The sequence below is a fragment of the Cyanistes caeruleus genome, chromosome 6 (genome assembly GCF_971803275.1).
Source record: "Cyanistes caeruleus chromosome 6, bCyaCae1.hap1.1, whole genome shotgun sequence".
NCBI classification, from domain to species: domain Eukaryota; kingdom Metazoa; phylum Chordata; class Aves; order Passeriformes; family Paridae; genus Cyanistes; species Cyanistes caeruleus.
The window spans coordinates 7,111,883-7,137,917 of record NC_141706.1 but is presented as its reverse complement, the minus strand read 5'-3'; the positions used below and the strand labels follow the sequence as shown (position 1 = coordinate 7,137,917).

The following is a 26,035-nucleotide window of genomic DNA, read 5'->3' as shown; positions in this document are numbered from 1 at the left end:
AGTTCAGCATGAAAAGATTCCTATGACCTAAAAGGTTGAACATATTCTATAACAGTATAGCCCAGTGCTCAGGGCAATTCCCTTTTAAGCAAGGGTCATCTGAGCAACCTTGTTTTTCTAATTTGTAAACTACCCCAAACCAATTTTTCTCTAAATATTTTCATAATATTATATCCTTTTGATTAACATTTCCTGTTAACTCTGTTAACAGCAAATGTTGTATAAAACAGCACCGCCATTCATTCCCATATCCTCCTCAATTTTTTTTTAATTTTATTTTTTTAAACAGGCAAGGATTTTGATTACAAATTTAGCTGTATCTTCAATCTCACAGACATTCTCCAAAGCTAGCATACCTTGTCAGCCTTTAAAAAAAGTCTACCCAGTTCCTCTATGCTTACTGGATTAACAGGATAGCCACTATTATCTACACTGCAACAATACAAATGGGGAAGGCAAATGGGACAAAAAATAACAGACAGCCATTGGCTTTTGAAAAAATCCCACAGCAACTTTTCCCACTCAACAGAATAAAATATGCCTTCATTGAGATCATTTGTCTTGAGGACCCCAAGAATTTCTTAGCCAGACCTTCTCAATTCCCTGCAGAAGCAATCCCACTGGAGCTGTTCCTCACCTCTAGCACAGCTGGCAGAGCCTGTCCTTGTTCCCACAGGGAGAGATTCATCTAACCTAGCTTTAGACACTGAAAGGTTACACATTTAATTCTGGGTTTGTCTCTGCAGGCTTTCCTCCAGTCAATGGAGAGAAACAGGCATCTCCAGGGGGAAAGTTGTCTGACCTGCCTATTTTAGGCCCAGATGAATCACTCTCTGAAGGTGTCCATTTTTCCTCAATTGACTGTAAAGTCAATCTAGGGTGACTTCCCCAGCCTTTGATATCAACGTTTCTGATATCTTAGTGAAGACATCTGAATTTCACCTACAACTTTCAGAGCTGAAACCCAGCATCTCTGACAAATTAGCAGTGTTATGTATCTGCTCCTTGAAATGAAAATTTTCACACCAAACTCCTGGGTTATATTTCAGTTGACTTTCATGATTCACAACAAGACCTTTGTTTTAATCATAGATTCAAGATGGTAAGTTCACAAAATAAAAACAATTAAAAGCCAAAATTTAGTTTGACTTTGCTGAAGAAGTAACTCTTGGGTTTCTTACGTCCTATTCAGAGCTGACTTACACCAGATAGCTGTTCTGAATCCATCAGTAAAGCACCAAATACTTTCGTTCTTATAAACCAAAATCCAATAAGCATCTTTCACCAGTAACCACATTTGTGTGCTGAAGTTTGATACAAAATTTCAGGTTTTAGTGCTAAGACTTCATAACAACAAATGAAATGCTGGAAAATAATGGAGAGAGAAACTGCTCCACACATCTCCATTTCATAATGGAGCTCTTCTCATTTATGCATTTTTCCCATGGGATAAGGTGATGTTGCAAATTCAGGAAGGCCCTTTCAATTGTTATTTTTGAGCAGATGATCCATCAGAGCAATAATCACCATTAGCCCTGCACTCACAGATTTACTCCATACCTAAGGGCTAAATGAGCCCTCAGATAAAGACTGATCCATGATCCATCAGCATTTAACTTGGATGACAGTCCTGTATGTTTTTCTTCTAATCACAAATTCTTACCATATGTCTTTCTCCACAGACGTATTCCCACCTCTTTCTCAGCAGATCTTAATGAGCAGTATCATTTCTGCAACACAAAAAACCAAAATTGTCCTATAATATTGTATTACCACCTTGGTTTTGTGTGTTTTGGGTGTTTTTTGCTTGTTTTTTTTTGAAGAAGCTGTAGCTAATAAACTGTTGAAGTTATAGCTAAAATTATACATGGGAAAAACAAGAGGAAAAGCAAGATGAAACAGCCTTTTTACTACTAATGAAAACTCCCTTATAATCTTGTTTATTCTTAATATATCACAACTATTATCGCTAGATAAAAGAAAATAAGTTTTGGCACGCGACCAGCTAAAGCCATCAAAAAATTAATCGGTTTCATTCAACTCCATCCCGTTATTTCAGTCTGCCTAACCCACAATATCACTCTGCACTGCGTTGCTCCAGTGCAATCTATTTGCTCAGAAGTGTGCCTGCAGCAGCCACTGCAGTTATTAGGGATCTGATTACTGATCTTCCTGCAGCTGCCCCGTGGCAGATTCTCCTCTCCTGCTCATGCAAAGGCAGAACCCAAGCACCAGCCTGGCCAAGCTGGGAATAGTGCTGCCTCCAGATCTCACACAGGAATTGGCATCTACCAATTCCTACCCACTCCCTAAATTTTAGCAATTTTAGACACTGTTGCTCTTAACTACCTGCAATCAGATGCTACATTCAGCAGGTTTTTTAGGCAAGCATATTGCAACTTTTTTGCAGAATTTTTTTTAAATGATTTATACCAGTTCCACAAATAAATAAAGCACAGGTTTAGCTAAAGCCCATTCCTGATCTCAAAAGGGAGTAGCAGAGCATCTTTCTCAACAACAGACACATTGGATATTCTACAGGCAGACCTAAAACATAAATCACTGAATTTATTTCCCATGCAAATGTCTTGCTGAGCTGGCTGCAGAGGGGAATCACTGCCGCTAGGAGGCCAGTCAGGATAAAAATAACTCTTCATTTACCTGGATAGCAAAAACATCACCTGTTACAGAGAAGGCAGCACTGTCCAGCAGTGCACAGCAACAATTGTCAAGGTGGTACCTGTACTAACTCTGAGCAGCAGGCACTGGCCAGGCTCAAAAGAAATTGGGGGTCATATTGTCTGTTTTGTGGATCCTGTCAAATAATTATCTGTGCTTTTTAACAGACCTATGGGCCATGTGCAACATATACAAAATTTCAGGTGACCAAGCCTGAAAGAGCTCCTGGTCACAGCTGAAGAACCCTGAAGTCTTAAAACAGTGTGACATCTCATAGCTCTTGGAAAGACACTTAAATGCAAGGTTTGATTCCTCACTGCATCTTAAAGAGCCAGCCTGATCTGGGGAGTCCAAATCTGAAAGAGACAACAGGAACACAGGCGAAAGCTGTCGGATTTTCCCAAGTGAGAGCCCTATGGACTATATCTGCCAAGGGTCAACACAAGCAGATAACAGCATCAAGGCTGGACCTGCACAGTCCACAACAATCTATATATGAAAGGAAGTGTATACAGATTAATATTACCTAATTAAATCACCAAACAAATGCATTGGGGTTGCATTATACACAAAAAGAAAGAAAGAAAGAAAGAAAAAAAAAGACTGTTTCAAGAGGATGGGGACAAGGTGCAAGAATTGCTTTTCAAATGCAGTAAAAATAGTAATAATTCTGCCATTATGCCAAGACCTTTCACTGCAGGACAAGTTTTTATTACCAGGCTATAGACTCCCAAGAAAATAGATTTATAGAGGGCATGATGACACTAATCAGAAATCCTTATGAGTGTCCACAGAGCACAACCTACAGGCATTGAATGAGTTCATAAAATCAATCATCCTAGGCCTTTAGAAATGTTTACCTACATGCTACTGGTTTTGTTAAAGTCAGTCAAATTTTAGGAGCAGGTACTTAGATTTTAATATATCCCTTCAAGGCTCTTTGTTTTGGGTTATAGAGAAGAGAAAACAGGAGGCAGTATCTACCTAGGTATATATGTCCTATAAATCACACCATTTGGAACCCTGTCTCTCATGATAAAATAAAATGCCATGATATAAAATTAATAGTGACTCAGAGAAAATACATTTTCTGATAGGTGTTGGGAGGTACTGGCAGAAATGAGCCAATGGTCTCTGTTAAATTTCTAAAAGAAAAAGGTCAAAAGCAATTTGTCCCCTGTCCCCACCTTCTTTCCCAGTCTAAATTGCTTTCAAAGCAATTCGCAATACCTCAACAAAAATAAAATTTGGCCCCACTGAGACCAATAATGAAGTTTCCACTGAACTTGCTGGAGACAGAATTTCACTTTTGGATAGCAGAATATCATCTTAAATCATGGCTTGGTCCCCCTTGCTCAAGTCTGAGATCAAGCACATTTATAAAGTGATGACTGCAGGATTCCTGGAACCAATATGTTCCATGCTAAGATTTTCCTCTGCGTGCTCAGGAAAACAAGGTGTCTGGTTTAGACAGTTTGTAATCTAAAACCAAGATCTGCAAAAATTTATGATCAAACTTCCCTATTAAAGAAAAAGGCACCTCTCATCGGAGTAAATATTCCACTTGGTGGGTGGAAGCTGTTCCCAGAGGAAGAAGAAAAGACAAGCTATATTGCTCTGCTGTCTGAAGTTCAAAGAAACCCTCCAGTATAAAATATTTGTAATGTGTTTCACTGAATAATTTTCAGCCCTGAAATGTTATTAAAGTAAGAATTTCACTTAATATGAATATATGCAAAATACAGCATTTTTTTTCATGCAAAATATATTCACTTACATTGCTTAGGAGAATGACAAGATATTATTCTGGACTATCAATTCTAGAATTCTGCTCCACAGAGAATATGAAACACTCCCATACACTTCATACATCACCAGTGTTAATTATGCAATGTTGCAAAAGAAGGTTAAAAAAAAAAAATCTGTCCCTTAAGCTTTCAATTTGCTTTCTTAAGCATTAAGTATTTTGCCCTATTTTGTAGCGTGCACAACTAGAAATAATTTTGCAATGTTTTCATGTATGTTCAATAAAAATGCAAATATATAAAAATCCTTATCCCCGAACAATAACTCAGGTTGATGCTTACTAAATAATATTTCTAAAAGATTGGAAAACAGGAAATATATGAAGCACATCCTTTTAAAACAGTTTCCAAAAAACCATTATGTTCTGCAGCCTTGAAGGGCAGTAGATGAGAGACTGCCAGTTTTTGCTGTAGATATGTAATTCTAACACCTAGGTAAAAGCTAGTTGAGATAGCTGCTTCCCTTATTCCTAATAATCAAACCCAGCAACTTCAAGACCTGACCAAAGAGGCATCAGTGACTATTAGCAGATGAAAGAAAGCACCATAGCCTTTGCAAAGATCTGCTGTTAACCAGCTTCAATGACTTTCCAGGCAGCCTACCTGTTTTGTTTGCAGCTTTAATACACTGGTGGCTACTTATGCAAAAAAGGCAAAAACTAATTAAATTTGTTTATGTATGTTATCGTGTGGAGCACTCATTTCCAGACATCAAGCTATGAATCATTAAATAACTGCTAAATTGGTCTCCTGGGATAGATCATGCCTCAGAGTTGGGCAGGCCCCCATCCCACCAAAGCCAGGTGTGCTCTGCAGTGAGCAGGCACTAAAACTGCTTTAAAGGCCATGATTTGGGTACCCAGCCAGGTCTCACACTGTGAGGTGAGTGGTAGGAAATCATGAAAACAGTGACAGCCCTCCTGTCAGAGTTACTCCTCTGTTTGATTAATGAGGGCGTTTGAAAGACAATTAGCCAGAGCAGGTTTGGCTGCAACTAGCTTATCAATCAGGCACCCTCTGTTAAAAGCACTACTGCCTTCTTTGTTTTTGGTTGCAGGAGAATTGTATCAATGATACACCAACAACAAGGGACCTTTACATGTTAGGTATAAAAAAAAGAGCAGAATGTAGCAAATCACAACTGAAATAGAATAAAAATGTGTTGCAAGCCATAAGCCACTGGTTGCCAGGAAATCATCACTGCAACTTCCACATGGTTGGATTTTTTTGTTTGTGCATGGTGAATTCAAGGCTGCAGAAATATATCAAGCACTTCCAAGCTTCACAAGGACAGGTTTAAGCTAAGTTTTCAACAACATCAAAAATGAAACCTAACTACAAATGATCCCATATGTAACAAAAGAGAATAATCCTTCATTAGAAAACCTACTGTGAACCTACTCTCTGAGCCTCAACACCTTTCAACTGTTTCAATCAAAAAACAAAAATAATTTGTTTCAATAGTTCACCAGTTTGATTTATCCATTAGTAATGCAACCTCTTTGCTTTCCAACTACCAACACAGGTAGAACTTAATGCTACACTTTTCTTAGGCAGCTGCTCACCCAGGAACATGTTTCACTCTTTGGCTTAACAGAGAGCTTTGCTTCAAGTGGGGTAGTCCTTGAATTCATGTAAGTGATCAAAAATATGCAATGGACAATTTAAACCATGTCAGAACTTCTTCTGAAGATTTGCATTTCCATCAGAACAGTTTTTATCAAACTAAGGAAATTAGTCTTTTTACCTGTGAATGAGTAAAAACTAAATTACCGACTAACATATTTATATTACTCTCTATCTGAATAAATCCAAGACTGAAAGAGTAGGATTGAGACTGAAGTGCAATGCACCACTTTTCCTTTCAGTTTACTGTTCATTTTCCCTGGCAATAGCAGATCAGAGGTATTCTTAATGCATGACTAGTGTAGTACTAAGTGGGTATATACGCAGTGCAAGGAAGCTAATGTTTTTTTAACCTTGCTAGAATCTATTTCAGAAGCAAGCTCACAAAATACCACATTGTGTGTGTTTGAATATGGGGATAATAAAGCAAGCAGCAAATTATTCTTTGATTAGATTAGCTAGAGTACAAAGACAGAGGGAGATTCAGCGTAGCCCAAAAAATCCTCTCTGAAGCTTCCCTGTGTTGGCAGAATGTGATAGTCCAGCATTCATGGACAGAGAATTATAATTGTTTTTTAAAATTTGGAAGGGTTCCCACTGAGAACACACAGCTTGTCACAGGGTTAATCTGCAAAATCACTTTTGTTAAAGTGTTCAGCCACCTCAGTAAGCCCCAGCAGTGGCACCCACAAAGGGAGCACTGTTGTAAACTTGCCACTAGCAGTTTATACCCCCTGGCCCTGATCCAGGAGCCTCCACAGAAAGCCAAAGGCTCTTTCAATAGATTTTAAATTGGTCCCTGCACTCCTCTAAGTTACAAAGATGGAAACGAAGTACTGGGAGATGTAATAGAAAAATAAAATAAAGAGGATCTAAGTAGGTGGTGGATAGCCAGTGATTCCCTATATTCTAACTGAGAAACTGTGAACAGTTTCTCATTTTCTGTGGCTGCAATTGTAAACAAAAAGGGGACAAAGCCCTAAGTGGTGTGGCATGGCTCCTGTCTGTGGGCCAAATTCTTCCCAGCCCCACCATGGGAGCAGCCCTCATTCATCCTGCTCATTAAAGGGGCAACCCCCTGCCCCACAGCTGGGCATCACAGAGGGCATGGCCAGCAAAAACCCTGGGGGCCCTGAAGCCCTGGGGATGCACACAAGTCCATGCCTGGGCTTCCTTAGTTTACCACATGCAGGCATAGCTGCTCTGCTCTACTTCAATGAATTCAGGGCACAATAATTGCAGGAGTGCAGTAAATGCTGTGACTATTCTGCAGGAAAGTGGGAGTGCTGGAGGAAGAGCTGGGTATAACCTGCCTGACTGGCTTGTGGTCGTTTCAGGCTAGGGGAGGTCAACTGGACAGAAATAGGTCTGCTATTTTTCACACAGATTAATATAGACTGCCAGCTTCTTCCAAATAACAGAAGGTTAAAAGGACCCTGGGCAAATGACAGAGACTTGGGGTCTTGTCATCACCTCTAGGAGAACAATTGTCTCTTCCCCCTCTTATTCCTCAGAGTGAGAAAGCATCCAGACACTTTGCTTTCTCAGCAGTTTGAGGAAACAATGGCATGAACAAACATAAATATCCTGTGACATATCCCAGGTATTTCAAATTTGAGGTTGAGAGATGATAAAAAATTTAAAAAATAAAAAATAAACATTTAGGCACTTCACAAAAGATAGATTCTTTTATTTCTTATCAGTGACCCGCAGTCCAGCTATTTGTTTAGCTGGAAAGAACAGCCTTTTGCAGAAAACAAGCAGAAATATTTATTAAGCAGAGATGACTGGTTGGACTGGTATAAGAACATAGATGCCCTATCTACTTTCATATGATGCCCATGGAGGAATTTTGCAATGCCTGATGTTTCAAAGGCAGAAACCCAAGGAAGACTTAGAAGGAAACCCCAACACTTCCCGTAGAGAAATGTGTCTTTCCCCTTATCTTCCAAAGGCACCAGATCGGTTTCCAGACACTACTGCAGACGATCTTTTTCTCCTACAAGCCTCAATGTAATTCCCCCTTTGGCTTTTTCTTCTGAAGCATATTTAAGGAGACTTAAACTTCAAATCCAGAGACACTGAAGCTTTTGGAAAAGAGCATCACATTTTGAAGTGTGCTCTGCTGTCTGGGTCAAAGAGCAGTCAGAAGCAGCAAGGAAAATTTGCCCCTCCAAATATCCTGAAGAAGATGCAAGTTCCATATGAATATGTAGGCACTTCATGAGGAAAAAAAGTGAAGGCTTCTAGTAACCATGATTAAAGACATTTATTCTTTCTCTGTCTATTTCTTTGAAACTATGGCTAAGGCCTAGTAGCTTAATTGACTTTCATAAAGTCAATCCTGATTACAAGGTGCATAAAAATGACCTTGTATCCTTCTTCCTTGTGAGAAGTTAGAGAAATGCTATCTGTCTGGGACAGATGGTTCTCACCTGGGCAAAAATGACAGAATATGCATCTTTGTTGACATTCCATTAACTACAATTTAGAAATTCTTCCTTAGCATTATGCATTTTTTAATGCAAGTAAAGTTTACCTTGCTAATTGGTTCACTAAGTAACACATCATTGTTATTAAAAGGAGGAATGAAAACTTGCTGACCTAACATCCTCAACTATGATTATTCTTGTCAATTATTTTATATTTGGAAAGGCAAACAAATGCTGTATATAAAAACTAAATACTGTATTTGGCATAACTTCAAATTAGCTGTCTCACCATGCTTATAGCATGCAAATTAAATGTCCTGAATAAGCATTAATCATCATAATAGGCTAATTATTGTCAGTTAGCTATCGGATAACTGAGCTACTACCCCTTGCAAAGAATTTGGAAAAAATGTTAATAAGATTCTGGCTACCTAAAAGCAAGAAAAATATTAAATTTTTTGTCAGTAAACAATTTTTAAGACCAACACATAGTTTATTTTGACCAGTTTGAGCAGAATTTTGGTCTTCCCACATATTTAGCCTTACTGTCTTCCAGTAAGTTATATTTAGTCCAAAAATCCTTCTGTATGAAGATGTCTTTGTATCTATGTCGTTTAAAATGACTTGCTGAATTTTAAAACATTAATTAATACGTGAATAAACAGTTAATCTTTGTCTTCTCTGGCCATGTGCATGTCTACCACAGTACTTGCAGACAGCAAGGAACTTAAATGTTTTACACTGAGCTAAATGTTTTAGAAGTGATAAAGAATACATGAATGTAGAACTGCTACTTGGAGGCAGAGTGTTAGGGCCTTGGAGTATATCTTTAATAAAAGAGTGATCCATTCTTGAATGTAAATGGATATCCAGTGCTTAAATGGAACTGAAGCACTTCCACAAACACACAAATGCCAACACATTTAAAAATTAAGTCTTAAACATTTAAAAATAGTTTTAAAACAAACTTGCAGTCAGGTTTCAGTAAGACTGGCTGATATTTCTGCACAGCATTAGTGAGGAAGACATTTGTCTGAGCAGATTCCTTTATATCCCCCTACACAAGGTGTTTGTCTCATTTACTCCAAAGCTCTCCCCAAGGGGCTCACTGCTGCAGTGTCATCATACTGAGAATTAATGTGTTCACCCTCAGATTGCCTCCAGGGCTAGGAAGAGGCACTGGCCCTACTCTGAAGATGGCCATGACTCCAGATCATGAAATCAGAGCATGATTTCTATGATGTCCCAGAGGAAATGCATCTCAAGAGTAAGGATCACAACTTTCTCACCACAGATGGTGTCAAAACCATCTTCAAGTCAGAAAAGCTGCATGGAACCAGTAACACAAGTCCTCCTTTAGAGCCTTGGCCACAGACCATCTCAGGTGAAAAAGTTCTGTACTTTGGGGCTTTTATCCGAGAAATTGCTTCTGTACCTGTTCTTCTGCTTCATAAGTTCTGCCTATAACATTGAGCTAAAGCAGCATGAATGACAATGACAAAGACAAGCTGCCTCCCCAGGTAATACAAAGGGTCTGTAAGAGAACAGTTAGCAGGGTATTGATTGGGAAACAGTTACTCAGTTGCTGGAGATAAAAATCACTTTCCAGCCCTCTACCGCCACATCCAGGAATCCCACTGGCCTTTCTAAGCACGCTTCCCTGAGAGCTCCAGTTCATCACTCTTGCACTGTGACCTCAAAACCTTTTAAGTCAGCGACTCTTTCACAGGATGCAGTTGTCACTTCTGCTGACACTTGTCTCCTCTGTACAGCCTTACACCCGAGTGTGTCAAAATCCATTTTATTCCAAGAAGGTATTGTCTATGTGACACAAAGGGATAAAAACATGAGGATGCCCTCCCTCATAATTTTCCACTAATCTTAGTCCAAAAATGTTCTTGGCCAAGGTGTTGTCCTGTCAGTGAAGATGACACCAAGCACTGGCAGAATCAATCCTAGCAGGATGCCATTGGAAACATCCCCCAGAGCAAGCACTCTTCACTGAAAACTCCTCCCTGGTGTAATAAAGAATTGGGTAAATAAAAATTCGGAATAAGAAGTTTAAATAAAGTATGTATAATTATAACTAAATGTAAGTATGGAATAAGGAATTCTCCTCCCGGTCGAGATAGAATTCCTTTTCCAAAAACCACGAATTGCAAAAGAACCCCCCCAGATAACAGGTTTCAACAGACTCATCAACTCGGAGGAAAAGACAGGACACAGGCCATCACAGGAACAAAAGAACCAGCCTAAAAGTCTACCTCCAGAGAAAGGCAACGCCCGGCCGATTTCGGCCGGAGACCATCAAGCAAGACAAAAGGGACGAACCCCAGGAAGATGGTCGTTGCCAGAATCGAACACCACACCTGCCAAACCCATACTACAGAAACTCAATCAAGAAAGACAAAGAAGAGACTACTCCTCTGAGATATCCATCGGCACCAGCCCGGATCTCTCAATCCCGCTGTGATGAAATATGTTAAAATACATACAGACTCACTTTACATTTGAGGAGACTCTGCCCGGATACTTACTGACTCAATGTTCTAGGCCAGGAAATCCATTCACCCGACAATCAGGGACATTTGGTGAATGGAAACTGGTTGGAATTCTAGCCTGGGGACATAAAATCCCTATAAAAACCCAGGCCAGAGGACCCTCAGACGTGGATTTGGGAACACCTATACCTTGCGTATAGACCCTGTCCACCCAGCGCTGCGCTGTCCATTTATTGTGGTTTTTTCCTCACTGTTTGTTGCTTTATTTAATTTATAATAAATTAATCTTTGTTAATCTTTAATTTGCCGTTGCATTTATAACAGATTGGTGCCGTGACTCGGATCGGAAGAAACTGTGGGAGAATCTCGCTGTCCAGGGGGGTACCCCCGCTGATTTCAGCGGCCTGGGGAGCAGAGACCCTCCGCAGTTCGCTCCGATTGCCGAACCAAATTTAGGCTGAGGAAAAACCATAATAAAGAGGAACGGATCCAGAGAGCTCGGGAAGGCAGGAGCCTTCGGGAAAGCCGCGGCTTGGTAGCTCATAAAAAGTCATACGTGCACGAAGACGCCCTCGCAGGAAAATTGCTGTAAGTACTGTGAGGTTGAGCGGGTGATCGGGCGAGTTTGTGAGAGACGTGACCTGGTCACGAAGCGAGTGTGGACTTCAAGGCCGCGTTTCCATCCTCCCGCGAGGGAATTGGCCGGCCGCGAAGGAAGCGATTCTGTGTGAAAGTGTCTCTCTTTCCTTACTCGTAAAGCCTGAGGCTAAAGGGAGTCTCAGGGGACCGATCAAAGGGGGCTGAGAGAGGAAGGGACGTCCAGTCGAGCTCTGGAACTGGTAAACTCTCTCAGCCAAAAGATTTAGAAAGTCGGAACATCGAGAAAACCCCGGTACAGCTAACCGAGAGGTAAGTATTGGTGCGATCTAGGACTTTCAGACGAAGAAAAAGACGAACACAACGCAGAGCAGGTAAGAATCGTAAGAAAATGGGACAGAGAAAAAGTAAAACGCAGAAACTAGATAACGAGAAAAGTCCATCAGAAGAATCAAAGCAAATGCTAGACATCCCACCAGAGAGTCCTTTAGGGTGGATGTTGAGAAATTGGGAAATTTGTCCCGAGAGACGAGAAAAATCAAAGGCAAAAATGATTTACTACTGTGCCGAGATCTGGGGAGGACAAGAATTGAGAAAATGTCTCACTTGGCCAGTATTGGGAACATTTGATAAATGGACGTGCAGGGAATTACTCGCACACGTAGAGAAAAAGGTCTCGCCAGACGGCGAGGAGAAAGAGTATGCCAAACTCTGGTTAAATACCAGAGTGCGGCTGTTTCCAGTGAAACAGAAAAACGAACATAAGACAGAGACCTGGGAACCCCTGGATCACTTACCCCCTCCGTACCGCGGGCCAGTAGAGCCTCCGGTGATGGACCAAGTAGTACCATCAGCACCCGAGGGTTCCATGGGGCAACTAGCAGAGGCACGCTCCCCTCAACCACCGGGAGTAGTGCCAGAAACCCTCACTACCCCCCCACCTGCAGAAAACCCAGCCACCGCACCCTCTTTGGAGTCGGTGTTGACGCAAGGATGGGGCTTACCCCCTCCACAAATCCCGGTCCGGCCACCACAGCTGGGACCACCGAAAGTATCCGAAGGGAACCCTCTGAGTCATTTAGCTGCGGCAGACATCCCGCCAGCAATGAGGGGAAACCCTCCCACAAACTCCAGTTCCCCTCCTGCAAGCAGGACTCGGTGGAAATCAAAAATAGGGAATGGAGAATGGGGAGAGACAGAAAGTGGGCACCGAATATTCCCTCTCAGGGAAGTGCCAACCGCCCCCGGAGTAATTGGATTTGTAAACGTGCCCCTTAACTCAGGGGATGTACGAGCATTCAAAAAAGAAATGGGGCGACTGCTAGATGACCCATTTGGAGTGGCCGAAAGATTAGACGATTTTCTAGGGAGTAGTATTTACACCTACGAAGATCTCATGGCCATCCTGAGATCCCTGTTTAGCCAGGAAGAGAGAGAGATGATTAAACAGGCGGGCATCAGGGATTGGGAAAGGCGGCACCCGCAGGGAACACCCGGTGACCAAAAGTGGCCGAGCGTAAGCCCGAGTTGGAGCGCCCAGACCGAAGAAGGGAGAAGAAGCATGATGGATTTGAGGAATATCATCGTGCAAGGAATAAGAGAGGCGGTCCCCAGAGGACAGAACATTAGCAAAGTATTTGGGGAATGTCAGGGAAAAGAGGAATCCCCTACCGAATGGGTAGAAAGGCTGCGGAGAAGTCTGCAAATTTATTCCGGGACTGATCCCAGTTCTCCGGTGGGGGAGGTCCTGCTGAAAACTCAATTTGTGGCTAAATCATGGGAGGACATTAGGAAGAAATTGGAGAAAATTGATGGATGGCAGGAGAAGAGTCTCCAAGAGCTTCTAAGGGAAGCTCAGAAGGTTTATATGAGGAGAGAAGACGAAAAACAGAAACTTCAAGCCAAAATATTAGTGGCTGCAGTAAAAGAAGTTCAAAAACACGAACAGAAACAGGGAAAGCCGATACCTAAAAAACAAAAAGGATCCCAAAAGGAGGAAACTCCTCCTCGAAAGGATCCTCCTGAGTGCTTCTACTGTAAGAAAGTAGGACACATAAAAAAGGATTGCAGGAAACGAATAAAAGATGAACAAATATTTAAAGAAGATTAGGGGGGTCTTGGGCTCTTCCAAATGGGGACAGTAACAGCAAAGGAGCCCTTGATAAAATTGAAGGTAGGTCCCCACCGCCAGGAAATGAGTTTCCTGGTTGATACCGGGGCTGAGAGAAGCACCCTGCAGAAATTGCCTATAGGGTGTGAAACGAGTAAAGAAAAAGTAATTGTAATTGGCGCAAAAGGAGATCCATTCAAAGTCTCGGTAATCAAGGAGGTGGAAATCGAGTCAGAAAATAAGATATGTTTAGGAAATTTGTTGCTTGTAGAAGAAGCCGACTACAACCTATTGGGAAGAGATATGATTATAGCTTTAGGAATAAATATCATTGTGAAAAATTCAGAATTAGTAGTGAAGGTGTTGCATTTAACTTCAAAAGATGAAAAGGAAATTGACCCCCGAGTATGGCACTCAAAGGGGGAAGTGGGAAAATTAGATATTGCTCCCATCAAAATTGAAATTGAGAATCCAGAGAATCCGATAAGGATCCGACAATACCCCATCCCCGCCGAAGGGAGGAAGGGTTTGAAATTAATAATTGACGAGCTGCTTAAAGGAGGCACGCTCGAGCCCTGCATGTCCCCACATAACACCCCCATCCTGGCAGTAAAGAAAGCCGATGGGAACTTCCGATTGGTTCAGGACTTGAGAGCTGTAAATGCTAGAACCCGAACCAGGTTTCCGGTAGTAGCAAATCCTTACACTTTACTAAACAGACTCTCACCAGAGGATGTATGGTATAGTGTAATTGATTTAAAAGATGCTTTCTGGACATGTCCTCTAGATGAAGGGAGTAGGGATTTTTTCGCTTTCCAGTGGGAGGACCCAGATACCAATCGAAATCAGCAATTGCGGTGGACGGTCCTTCCACAAGGATTCGTTGAATCTCCGAACTTGTTCGGACAAGCCTTAGAGCAGCTACTCACCCAATTCACTCCAGAGGAAGGGACAAAACTGTTACAATATGTAGACGATTTGCTAATCGCCGGGATCACGGAAGAGCAGGTGAAGAAATGTACCATTTCCCTGCTGAATTTTCTGGGACAAAAGGGGTTGAAAGTGTCTAAATCCAAGCTGCAATTCACTGAGCCCGAAGTAAAATATCTTGGACATTGGATATCACAAGGGAAAAAGAAATTAGATCCCGAGAGGGTGATGGGAATCCTTGAACTTCCTGCCCCACAAACCAAGAGACAAATTAGGCAAGTTTTAGGGCTCATGGGATATTGCAGACAGTGGATTGAGGGATACAGTGAAAAGGTGAAATTTCTGTATGAAAGGCTAAATACAGATCGATTAAAATGGACAGGGCAAGACGAAATTAAATTTCAAGAACTAAAGAATGCCCTTGTCACTGCCCCAGTTTTAACATTACCAGACATCAGAAAAGAGTTTCAACTGTTTGTCGACATAAGTGGACAAACAGCACAAGGAGTTTTAACCCAGGAATGGGCAGAAAAGAAGAAACCTATAGGGTTTTTGTCCAAAATCCTAGATCCAGTCAGTCGGGGCTGGCCCACGTGTCTGCAAGCAATTGTGGCAGTAGCACTGTTGGTTGGGGAAGCCAAAAAGGTAACGTTTGGAGCTCCCCTGATAGTTTATACTCCACATGATGTAAGAAATATCTTACAACAAAAAGCGGAGAAATGGTTGACCGATTCAAGGCTTCTGAAATATGAAGCCATGTTAATCAGTTCGCCAGGATTGGAATTAAGGACAACCTCTGCACAAAACCCTGCGCAATTTTTGTACGGGGAACCAACGGGAAAGCTACTACATAATTGTATTGAAACAGTGGAATTACAAACTAAAGTAAGACCCGATCTGGAGGATCAGGAATTGGAAGGAGGAGAAAAATGGTTTATCGATGGTTCCTCGAGAATGATGGAGGGAAAACGTAAATCGGGTTATGCCATCATAAATGGTATAACAGGACAGACTGTAGAATCGGGTCCCCTAAAAGCAAATTGGTCAGCACAGGCTTGTGAACTTTTTGCTCTCCTAAAAGCCCTCAAAGGCTTGAAGGGAAAAAGGGGAACCATCTATACCGATTCAAGATATGCATTTGGGATAGTACATACCTTCGGGAAAATTTGGGAAGAAAGGGGTCTGATCAACACTAAAGGAAAAGGATTGGTACATGAGGAAATAATTAGACAAATTTTAGAAGCAGTCAGGGAGCCACTGGAGATATCTGTGGTTCATGTAAAAGGACACCAGACCGGACGACAATTCCATACAAGGGGAAACAATTTAGCGGATAAAGAGGCGAAAAGAGCGGCATTGTTAACCGTAAGTATTTCTGAGCTAGTCCCAAGGGAACCCCCAGAGGTTTCAGTGCTTCCTTCAGAAAAGGAGCAGGAAGACTTCAAAAAGGTAGGGGGACATTTCAAAGAGGGTAAATGGTGGTTACCTGACGGGAGGGAGTTGGTCCCGAAGGGAATAGCAAAAGGGATACTCAAAAGACTACATGCACAAACCCATTGGGGAACCAGGGCATTGGCTGAACAATTTTTAAAATTCTTCGGGTGTAAGGGAATCTTCGAGCTTGCAAAACAAGAGGTACAGGGATGTGTGATATGCCAAAAGGTAAACAGAGCGAATTTTCGGCAAACCAATTGGGGAGGTCGGCCAATCTCATATCGACCATTCGAAAGAATCCAAGTGGATTTCACGGAATTACCGAAAATTGGCAGAAATAAATATTTATTGGTTATAGTAGATAAATTGACACATTGGGTAGAGGCCTTTCCCAGAGCTAAGGCCACGGCTCAAACAGTGTCTAAAATTCTACTGGAGGAAATAATTCCTAGGTATGGTATTGTAGACCATATTGATTCGGATCAGGGTACACATTTCACCTCGAAAATTATCAAACAGTTGTCCGATGCGTTAGGGATCAGATGGCAATATCATACTCCTTGGCACCCTCAGAGCTCGGGGCAAGTGGAAAGAATGAATCAGACATTGAAGTCACAAATATCCAAATTGACAATTGAAACAAAAATGTCCTGGGTCAAATGTCTCCCCTTGGCATTGTTGAATATAAGAACCATGCCGAACTCAGAAACAGGACTATCCCCCTTTGAAATGTTCTATGGAATGCCGTACAAGCATGGTATGCCGGTTGAACATCCTCAAACAGAGGATGTTCAACTCCAACCTTATCTCATTTCTATAAATAAAAACTTACAGGAGTTAAGGAGAAGAGGATTGATTCCTCAAAGCAGCACGTTGGGATTTCCGATCCACCAAATTCAACCAGGGGACAAGGTACTGATCAAAGTGTGGAAAGAGCAACCCCTCAGTCCCCACTGGGAAGGACCATTCCTCGTCCTCCTGACTACAGACACCGCGGTTCGCACAGCTGAAAAGGGCTGGACACACTCTTCCCGAGTGAAGAAAGTTTCGGTTCGCGACTCCCCCGAGTGGAAAATTGTAACCCCTCCGGGAGATTTGAAAATCAGGCTTCAGCGGAACAACCAATGAGCAACGAAGACAGGATAAGTTGCACCAATTTTGAATGTTATTGCTTTCCTTTTGTACATTTTAAGTGTGCATATTGTAAACAAACGTGGGTGACTCATTGTTTGGGAGGGCAAAAACCGAAAGGGTTGTGTGCCGCGTGTTACAAAGAGGAATTAGAACAGACCAACCTTTTTCTAGCACTTGCTACCCGGGTGGGTATCTTGGAACTCGACTCTCCTGAGTGGTTCCGATTTTTTCAAAAAGGATTACGAGGCCATTTGGACTGTAAGGCGGAACCTCTAATAATAGAGTGCCGCCGGAACGTAAAGGTACCGTGCAGGAGCGGCACGATCAAGGCATCTCGGTGGGCAACCTTTAAAAGGAGGTTTGCCATCAGAACGTCAAGGGCCCCTGAAGACAGTCCTTGCTGCCGAGAAGATGGTTATCCCCGCCGTATGTTCCTATACGGGCGGAGGGAATGGCAGAGGGATGCGATTGTGGGGAATCCTGACGATCCTGAACCTAGCCATGTGCTGGACCGAGAGAACGGGCCCCGAGGCGTCTCCGGGGACGACCTCCCTGGGGAAGTGTGAGCAGTGCCCAACTGTCTCGCGAACCGAGCCATGGATTGCCTGCCCTCCGGAGTTGCACGCAGGAGAATGTTGGGCAAACGGTACCCAAATGGACCTGTGTAAGCGGGAAGGAAAAATTTGGTGCTCCACCCCGGGGATAGGTACTGGAAAAAGGCAACCCCATAACACAAGGGAAAAAGAGGTCCAAGCGACCCACCTACGAAATAAGAGAGATATAGGAGGGGTTTCCCCAATCTCGGTCTGCGGGCAGTGTAATAAAACTGTCTGGATTGGAGGAAAGAAACAGTCAACGTTCATTGCGTACCACAGAGTCAACCCCTTGTGTTACAATAAAGCAAACTTAAAATATTGTGCCATGGGGGGGAAATTGTACTGGGAAGGGAAGAACCTGAAACATGAAACAAAAGTGTCATTCAGTAATGAACCGATAGTTTTAGATTTACTGAAAAATGACGATGATAGAGTGTGTCTGCAGTTTGATCAGGTGATCTGTTTCGCAAAAGACGAGGATGGTTCAGACCCCGAAAATAAAATAAAACAATTAACTCTTGAACTAAAAAGGCAGGAAATGGAAAATAAGAAAAAAAGACTCGAACAGGAGAGGTTAAACTCTCTCAGTGAACAATACGAACAACTAGAAAAACAATACGATAATTGGAAGCTACCTAGCCCTAATCAGAATCTATTCATAGATCTGATGCAGGAAATAGCTACCGAATTGGGATTGACTAACTGTTGGATATGTGGTGGCCTGAAATCAGCCGAAAGATGGCCATGGAAGGGAGAAGGATTAACCCCAGAACAATTACTTAAGTGGACAGGATTAAAATTATCCAAAACAACCCGGCGACCAGAGGGGTGGGTAATTGACAAGAGGATCATTGGAACTTTTTGTGTCAGTCGGGAAGGAAGGGAATTCACCGAGCTAGTTGGTTACACCCCGTGTGTAAAAACTCTCTCGGTAAATTCAGATAGAAAAACAAAAATTTGGCAGCCGGAATCACCCGAGGGCTATTGGAGTCAATCTCGGGAAAATAATTGCGAATGGATAGATCTAATTGGTCTATGTTGGAACAAACAGGACGGGGCAAATCCCTTCCATGCCTTTCTTGGCCTGAGGGAATATTGGGAGGACCCGGCAAAACTTAACAGAGATTGGAAGGCACCGGATGGGATTTACTGGATATGCGGGAAAAAAGCATACAGTGAATTGCCCAGAAATTGGAAAGGATCATGCACACTCGGAATAATTCGGCCTTTCTTCTTTACACTACCTAAAGATGAAAGCAGGTCTTTAGGTGCTCCCCTCTTTGAAACCCTAGCCCGACAAAAGAGGGAATTGAAACGAGAACTACCAATAGCCGGAGGTAACCACCAGTGGAAGGGGGAGGAATGGCCCGCCGAAAGAATCATACAATATTATGGACCGGCAACATGGGCAAATGATGGCAGCTGGGGATACAGGACCCCAATCTACCTCCTTAATCGGCTCATTCGGTTACAGGCTGTGGTAGAAGTTGTTTCAAATCACACTTCAGAAGCCCTGGAACTCCTAGCAAAACAACATTCTCAGATGAGAGCTTTTGTCTACCAAAACAGACTCGCTCTCGACTATTTGCTAGCTGAAGAGGGAGGAGTGTGTGGCAGATATAACGAGTCAGAGTGTTGCATGGAGATAGATGACTTCGGAGAAACTATAAAGGGTCTAGCCGCTGAAATAAAGAAAGTAGCCCATGTACCCGTCCAGAAGTGGAATTCGATTCTCCAAGCCTCTTGGTGGGATCAAATTTTTGGGCAAGGGGCATGGTGGAAAAAGCTAGTATTCTTTATAGGATGTTCTATTGCCGGAGTCATCTTCCTACCCTGCCTGATTCCTTGTCTGATCAGACTGATACATTCTGTCGTTCAAGGAATGCAGATTGCCTCTCTCCCAATAGACCCAGAAAAGGCACAGGGAAACACTACCCTTCTTTCAAAAATCATGAAGTTAGAGGAAGAAAAAGAGAATAGAAATGCGGTTAAGGCATTGAGGGAATTTGAAAATAAACATATGTTGTCCACAGAAAATATAGAAGAATTAGACCAAGAGGAAAACGACATTATTTAACCTGATATTCCTCTGAAAAAGTATGAAAACACGAATTTTTAATGTGTTCAAATTATTAGGTGGGGGACTGTAATAAAGAATTGGGTAAATAAAAATTCGGAATAAGAAGTTTAAATAAAGTATGTATAATTATAACTAAATGTAAGTATGGAATAAGGAATTCTCCTCCCGGTCGAGATAGAATTCCTTTTCCAAAAACCACGAATTGCAAAAGAACCCCCCCAGATAACAGGTTTCAACAGACTCATCAACTCGGAGGAAAAGACAGGACACAGGCCATCACAGGAACAAAAGAACCAGCCTAAAAGTCTACCTCCAGAGAAAGGCAACGCCCGGCCGATTTCCGCCGGAGACCATCAAGCAAGACAAAAGGGACGAACCCCAGGAAGATGGTCGTTGCCAGAATCGAACACCACACCTGCCAAACCCATACTACAGAAACTCAATCAAGAAAGACAAAGAAGAGACTACTCCTCTGAGATATCCATCGGCACCAGCCCGGATCTCTCAATCCCGCTGTGATGAAATATGTTAAAATACATACAGACTCACTTTACATTTGAGGAGACTCTGCCCGGATACTTACTGACTCAATGTTCTAGGCCAGGAAATCCATTCACCCGACAATCAGGGACATTTGGTGAATGGAAACTGGTTGGAATTCTAGCCTGGGGACATAAAATCCCTATAAAAACCCAGGCCAGAGGACCCTCAGACGTGGATTTGGGAACACCTATACCTTGCGTATAGACCCTGTCCACCCAGCGCTGCGCTGTCCATTTATTGTGGTTTTTTCCTCACTGTTTGTTGCTTTATTTAATTTATAATAAATTAATCTTTGTTAATCTTTAATTTGCCGTTGCATTTATAACACTGGGATCTGCCAGTGAGGCCAGAGTCAATTTGGTTTTTAGATACTGCTGTGACGGTGCTGCTGCTCCTCTTAATTCCATCAAGAGTTTTTTGAAGCCTAAATAGCCTCTCTGTCTAGACAGTGCTATTCATTAGACTTATAACCACATGAGGAAACTGAAAGTTTGTTTCACAAAGTGTTTTCATCACAAAACTATGTGACAGCCATGAACTAAGCTTCCATTCTGTAATTCTTTATTGAATTCACAATCAACATTTCCATTCATTTACCTGCAATCAATAGCGAGCTGACTAATTTATACAAATCAAAACCATTCTGCTCACAGTTCTGTAGCACTAGCACAGTTATATGACTTAGGTTTTCAAACATACAAAAAAATTACTTTTTAATAAAAATAAAGAGGTTGATCAGAAATCATCTCAGTGAAGTCTTTTAGGACTCTTGCACTGAGGTCACCTAAGCCTGCTTGAACTAAACCCAAAATGTTTATTTTTTAAAGACCTTCTTTGGCTAAGCAATTCATGGATTTTAAAGTTGTTCATTGCACTTATACAGTATTTGGACACACCACCATGTTTCTGTCCCAATGCAAGTTAAGTGCTTATTTAATCATATCTGGGAGGGCTTTTTTCTGCACTAAGAATTTGAAAGTCTCCATCCAGTCAATGACCTACACAGTTCTCTGGGTTTGTGGATATTTGGGGATTATTTTTTACCCTAAACATGCTTCAAAAGCCATAGTCCTTGATTTTGTCAGCAGGAATCATAATTTCTTCTCTTTCAAATTTTTATATTCTATTACTGCTGGTCTGAAAGAACTTTACAGAGATGTCAACTGATGTGTGAGTGTATAGAGAGCATAAAAGCCACTTATTACAAGTGTGGCTTCTATTTCTTTCTGTTACAGTACAGAACTTCCGGGTTTTTAAGTCTCTGATACTCTTAAAATATCTCTCAATTTTCATTCCCATTTTTCTGGCTGCATTTTTCAATTTCCATTGAATCTCAATGCACAGCTTCACTGTTCTCATCAGATGGAGATATTCTAACAAGGAAGTCTAAGACACATCTGTTCGGTCCCTTTTATGGCAAAGCAAAATTTCAGCTTGCAGCTCTGCTATGGCCCACCTGGCCAGCTCATACTTTGGTGAGAACCATGAGATCCGGGACATTCCTGAGATGTGCCATTTCTTTTGTGGCCTCAGTTACATCCCCAGCTTCAGCCAGGGTGAGGTGTGGAGAAGAGCAACATTTGAACATCAAGTCTCACTGAACTGTGGCTGCTGAATTATCTAATTACTCAGGCTGATAAAGGCAAACAAGGCATTTTGCCATAAAAAATTAACCCTTTCTTGTCTTGCAGTTTGCTACTAACAGTAAGGTATTACCTAGTGCTAATGGACTAAAGGGGAAAGACTTACTGCTGAAAAGAAGAAAATTTGTGTTTACGAAGAAAAGGAAATAAATTCACTCACCTGAGGTCTTTAAAGCATAAACTTTTAGATGAGGAACCTATTTTTTCTTGTTAATATAATCATATTTGAGTGTAAATTATTCTCTTTTGAACAAGATAATGCCAAAAGACATTTAAGCCAAGAGCAGCTGAGGGCTAACCTTTCTCTTTCATTCACATACACACACGCAATTTTTGATAACAAAGTATTTTTAGATCATTTTAGATCAAAAGTCAGTCATCACTGAACGTGTGTGCTAAAATACATATTGCAAGAGCCCTGTAGGAAATGAGCAGTTTTACAGTACTATTGCTGCCAAAATGAATGTGAAATTGAATGCAGTCTGAAGTTTCATAGACTTTCTGTAGTGAAAAGAAATAGGACCAAGACGATTGTGGAATATTTTTTCATATTTCATAAAGAACTTGTCCCTTTGTCCAGTGTAGCTCTGTGTACTCATAAAATCCACTTCAAACAGGAGAAAGCAATAATTGAAAATACTAAGTACTTCTACTTAAAGCCAGGGCTTTCCTATTGCAAATAAAATCGTTGAACAATATCAGATAGATAACAACAGTTAAAAAGGATCCCAAGTCCATGCTGCTCACACACATGATATTTATCATGCAGAGTAAAGTAAACTCAAATCATCCCATTAATCAAGCCATCTATTTTGATGATTTTTTTTTTCCCACTGACTGTTCTAAAAAAATCCATTCTAAATGCACAGAACTGTTAAGAGCCAAGACTTATTTTGCAACAGCTGCTGAAAAAAATTACAATAAGCGCATAATCTTCTTGCTGTTCCGGCAGAACTTGGCATCGGTAGAAGGAATTATATGGTCAGAAAAGTATGAAAGTACAAACAAAGCATCAACAAAATGAAACCTACAGAATAATTTTCATCATCTTGAACACCAGAAATCTTGGTAGTTGGTACCCCACTTGTTAAACTGGTTATCAGGAGTCACGTAAGCCCTGACTGCATTTCTGAAATGTCAGTGCAAGCACAGAATTATAGGCAGTACTTAATAAGACTGCAACAACCAGCCATTTAATAAGAACTTCCTTTTTTTAAAAAAGACCCTCCACCATCTATTACCCAATGCACACCAGAAGAATTGCTCCATACTTGGGCAGACAAAGCACTTTGATAAGATGGACATATCCACTGATCGACAATTTGTCGACTATTATATGTGTTCAAGTAGTGAAATAGACTCCAGCTGTACTTAGTACCTCCTGGGTGATATAAAATAGTAAGTATTCATTATGACCTTTAGTCAGCTGCTTAATGGTAATACTAATGGAACTGCAATAAAATTTAGCTGACATACTGCCTAAGAATATTCTTAGGCTATTTTGTGGCATTAAGTTGGCATATGTAACTACATTTAAACTCTAGATTAAATAACAAATTTCCAATTATTAATAAATCTTACAGTTAAGGGACTTTTGGTAGGTTTTGATTTGACAAAAATACCTGCTCACAAAGAACATTTTCTAGCTAAATGCTAGCATTTGAATGCTAGCAAGCATTTGCAGACATTGAAGCTTAAAATTAATATTACTGTTTCTGTAAATGGCAGCCCCGGAAAAAGCTTGATTTACAGTCTGATACCAACAAGAATGAAAACAAGCCAACCATCCAAACAGAGGCAGGGTGCTCAGGCTGCTGTGTTCACTCAGACAACCCTCCAGAAGAACCAAAACCTTTGCAAAGAAGAGATTTCTGCTTTGCAATTGCCCACAGCTGAGATACAATTCTGCAGAGACTTTATTATGCACAGACCTCATGGTCTTGTCCTGATCCATTCTTCTTTGCACTGGGATTCTACCAGATGACTGGCTGAGGTTCTTTACAAAATACCTCATTTATACTTCACAGACTGACAGCAAAACTTTGCTAAAACTGCAAGAAAGTATTATAGCCCTGGCCTCCATCAATTGCTATCTTTCCTTGTCAGTATGATCTTTTAAAATGTTGGAATTTTTCATTATTTGTGCCCATCTCTTGCTCTCTCTTTTCAAATATGTTCTTCATATGCCTTGGCAATTTATGTTACATATTCTTGGGCTTGGATCACCTCCAGCTTTTTCTCCCTGCTTAGCTAAACAGTTAAATAAAATAAAATCTCACAGAAACAATTTTCTAAAGATGTTTAGTTCTCTGACCCAGCTCCTGGGTAGTGTATGAAAGAGCTTTCTTTCTGTTACATCAAACTTCAGAGATGAAATATTCCAAGAGGGGTATTTCTGTAAAATGACAGGAATGGACTGATCTGGTACAGGCTCACTACCCACCTAAAGACCAGAGTTAGGGAGATTTTTTTACAGGTTGAGAACAGCTTTCAACAGAGAAAACTGAATAATTTACTGGAATTTTAGTCTCCACATAAGCATAGATATGCAAGCAATGAAAGCAACTTACTTTCAGAAGTTGAGTGGAAAAATAAATTTTCTTCCAACTTCCTATTGTACTCCAGGTTTTTATGTGCATTAATGTGACGCAGAACCCTAGTAATTCTTTCAAGGTTTTCATACAGGCCCTTCTTCCAACATTTTATCTGCATAATAGTATTTTAAGGACACAAATTTCTTTCAGAATAATGCTGAGTGTCTGTTATCCTTCTAGCAGCATCCTCTATTCTTTATTCTCCCTTTCAATATCCCACAGCCTACATCCTAATACTAAACAAACATGAACACAGAAGATGTTACTTTTCTTCATTCTTAAAATATATGATTTCTCTTCCTCTCACTCAAAAAAAAAAAACCAAAAAACTTTTAAGAAGTGTTTGGAGAGACCTGAAGAGTCTCATCTGTACACTACTTACAATTATATACTCCTGCATTTGTGATCATTCAGCAGAGTATCTGCCTTCTGTGGTTTTGGTTTCTCTTCTACATCAATTGGTAGCAATGAAATGTAATTTTTAAAGGGCTTATATTTACATAACTCCTGATGAAGGCACTGGTACAGGTTTTATCCTTTAAATTTCTAATCATACTGTTTGTTCAGGTACAAGACAAATGTAATTGGGGGCACGAATCCATCTTATTTGCACATATTCAAATGCTAAAGCAGACCTTATCAGAGATGATTTAAAGAAAAGGGGAGTCACAGAAATATTGATTTTGGGTCTGCAGAGAACAGTGATGAAAGACAATCTTTTAGCTACAGCTTTCTCTATGAAGCCATGACAAGCAAATATGTACAATTGATAAAAAGAATCAAATATTTTACAGGAAGCTTTTTGAAGTGCCAAAAACAGGCCCAACTTTGTTCCTTCACAAGTCTTACTACTGATTTCAACAGCAGGAAAACTAGCATTTTAAAATTCTATCTTGCGTGTCTCCACTTTAACCACAAAAACCACAATAGAATCTATGGATTGTCGAAGCCATACCACAACTACTGGCATGTGCAGTTGGATATTACTCATCCTTGGAGACTGGTGGATATTGTAGAAGCAGGAAAATTCCAAGGGAACTCAGGTGATGGATTAGAGACAACTGCAATACCAGTTTTTCTTTCCCTGTGACAAAAGAGACCAAAGCAGTCCCACAAAATCACCCATTTATTAATAGAGAATCAGGCTCTTACTACAAATAAGTTTCCTTTTTGTGAGCACAAAGGATGCTACACATGCTACTACAGGCAGAAACAGTTGAGAAACAATAACCTTATCCCATTCCCTACTATAACATAACTTATTTTGTGCCATGTGACAGACACAGACAGTGCTAACATCAACACCGGTTCCACAGTTGTAACTGGGAGTG

At 41.1% G+C, this 26,035-nt stretch overlaps 1 protein-coding gene across 3 annotated transcripts in view; it reads right to left on the bottom strand.

Annotated features, from left to right (window-relative positions):
* The window catches only part of LOC111930550 (uncharacterized), a 211,447-nt gene that overhangs the window by 175,159 nt on the left and 10,253 nt on the right, over positions 1–26,035 (bottom strand). The window contains exon 2 of one of the 3 annotated variants that reach the window (XM_086892071.1): positions 1,664–1,730. The exons of the other annotated variants lie outside the window; for them this stretch is intronic. The gene's annotated coding sequence lies outside the window, so the exon portion shown is untranslated. The remainder of the gene's footprint in view (positions 1–1,663; positions 1,731–26,035) is intronic. 3 annotated transcript variants of the gene reach the window in all.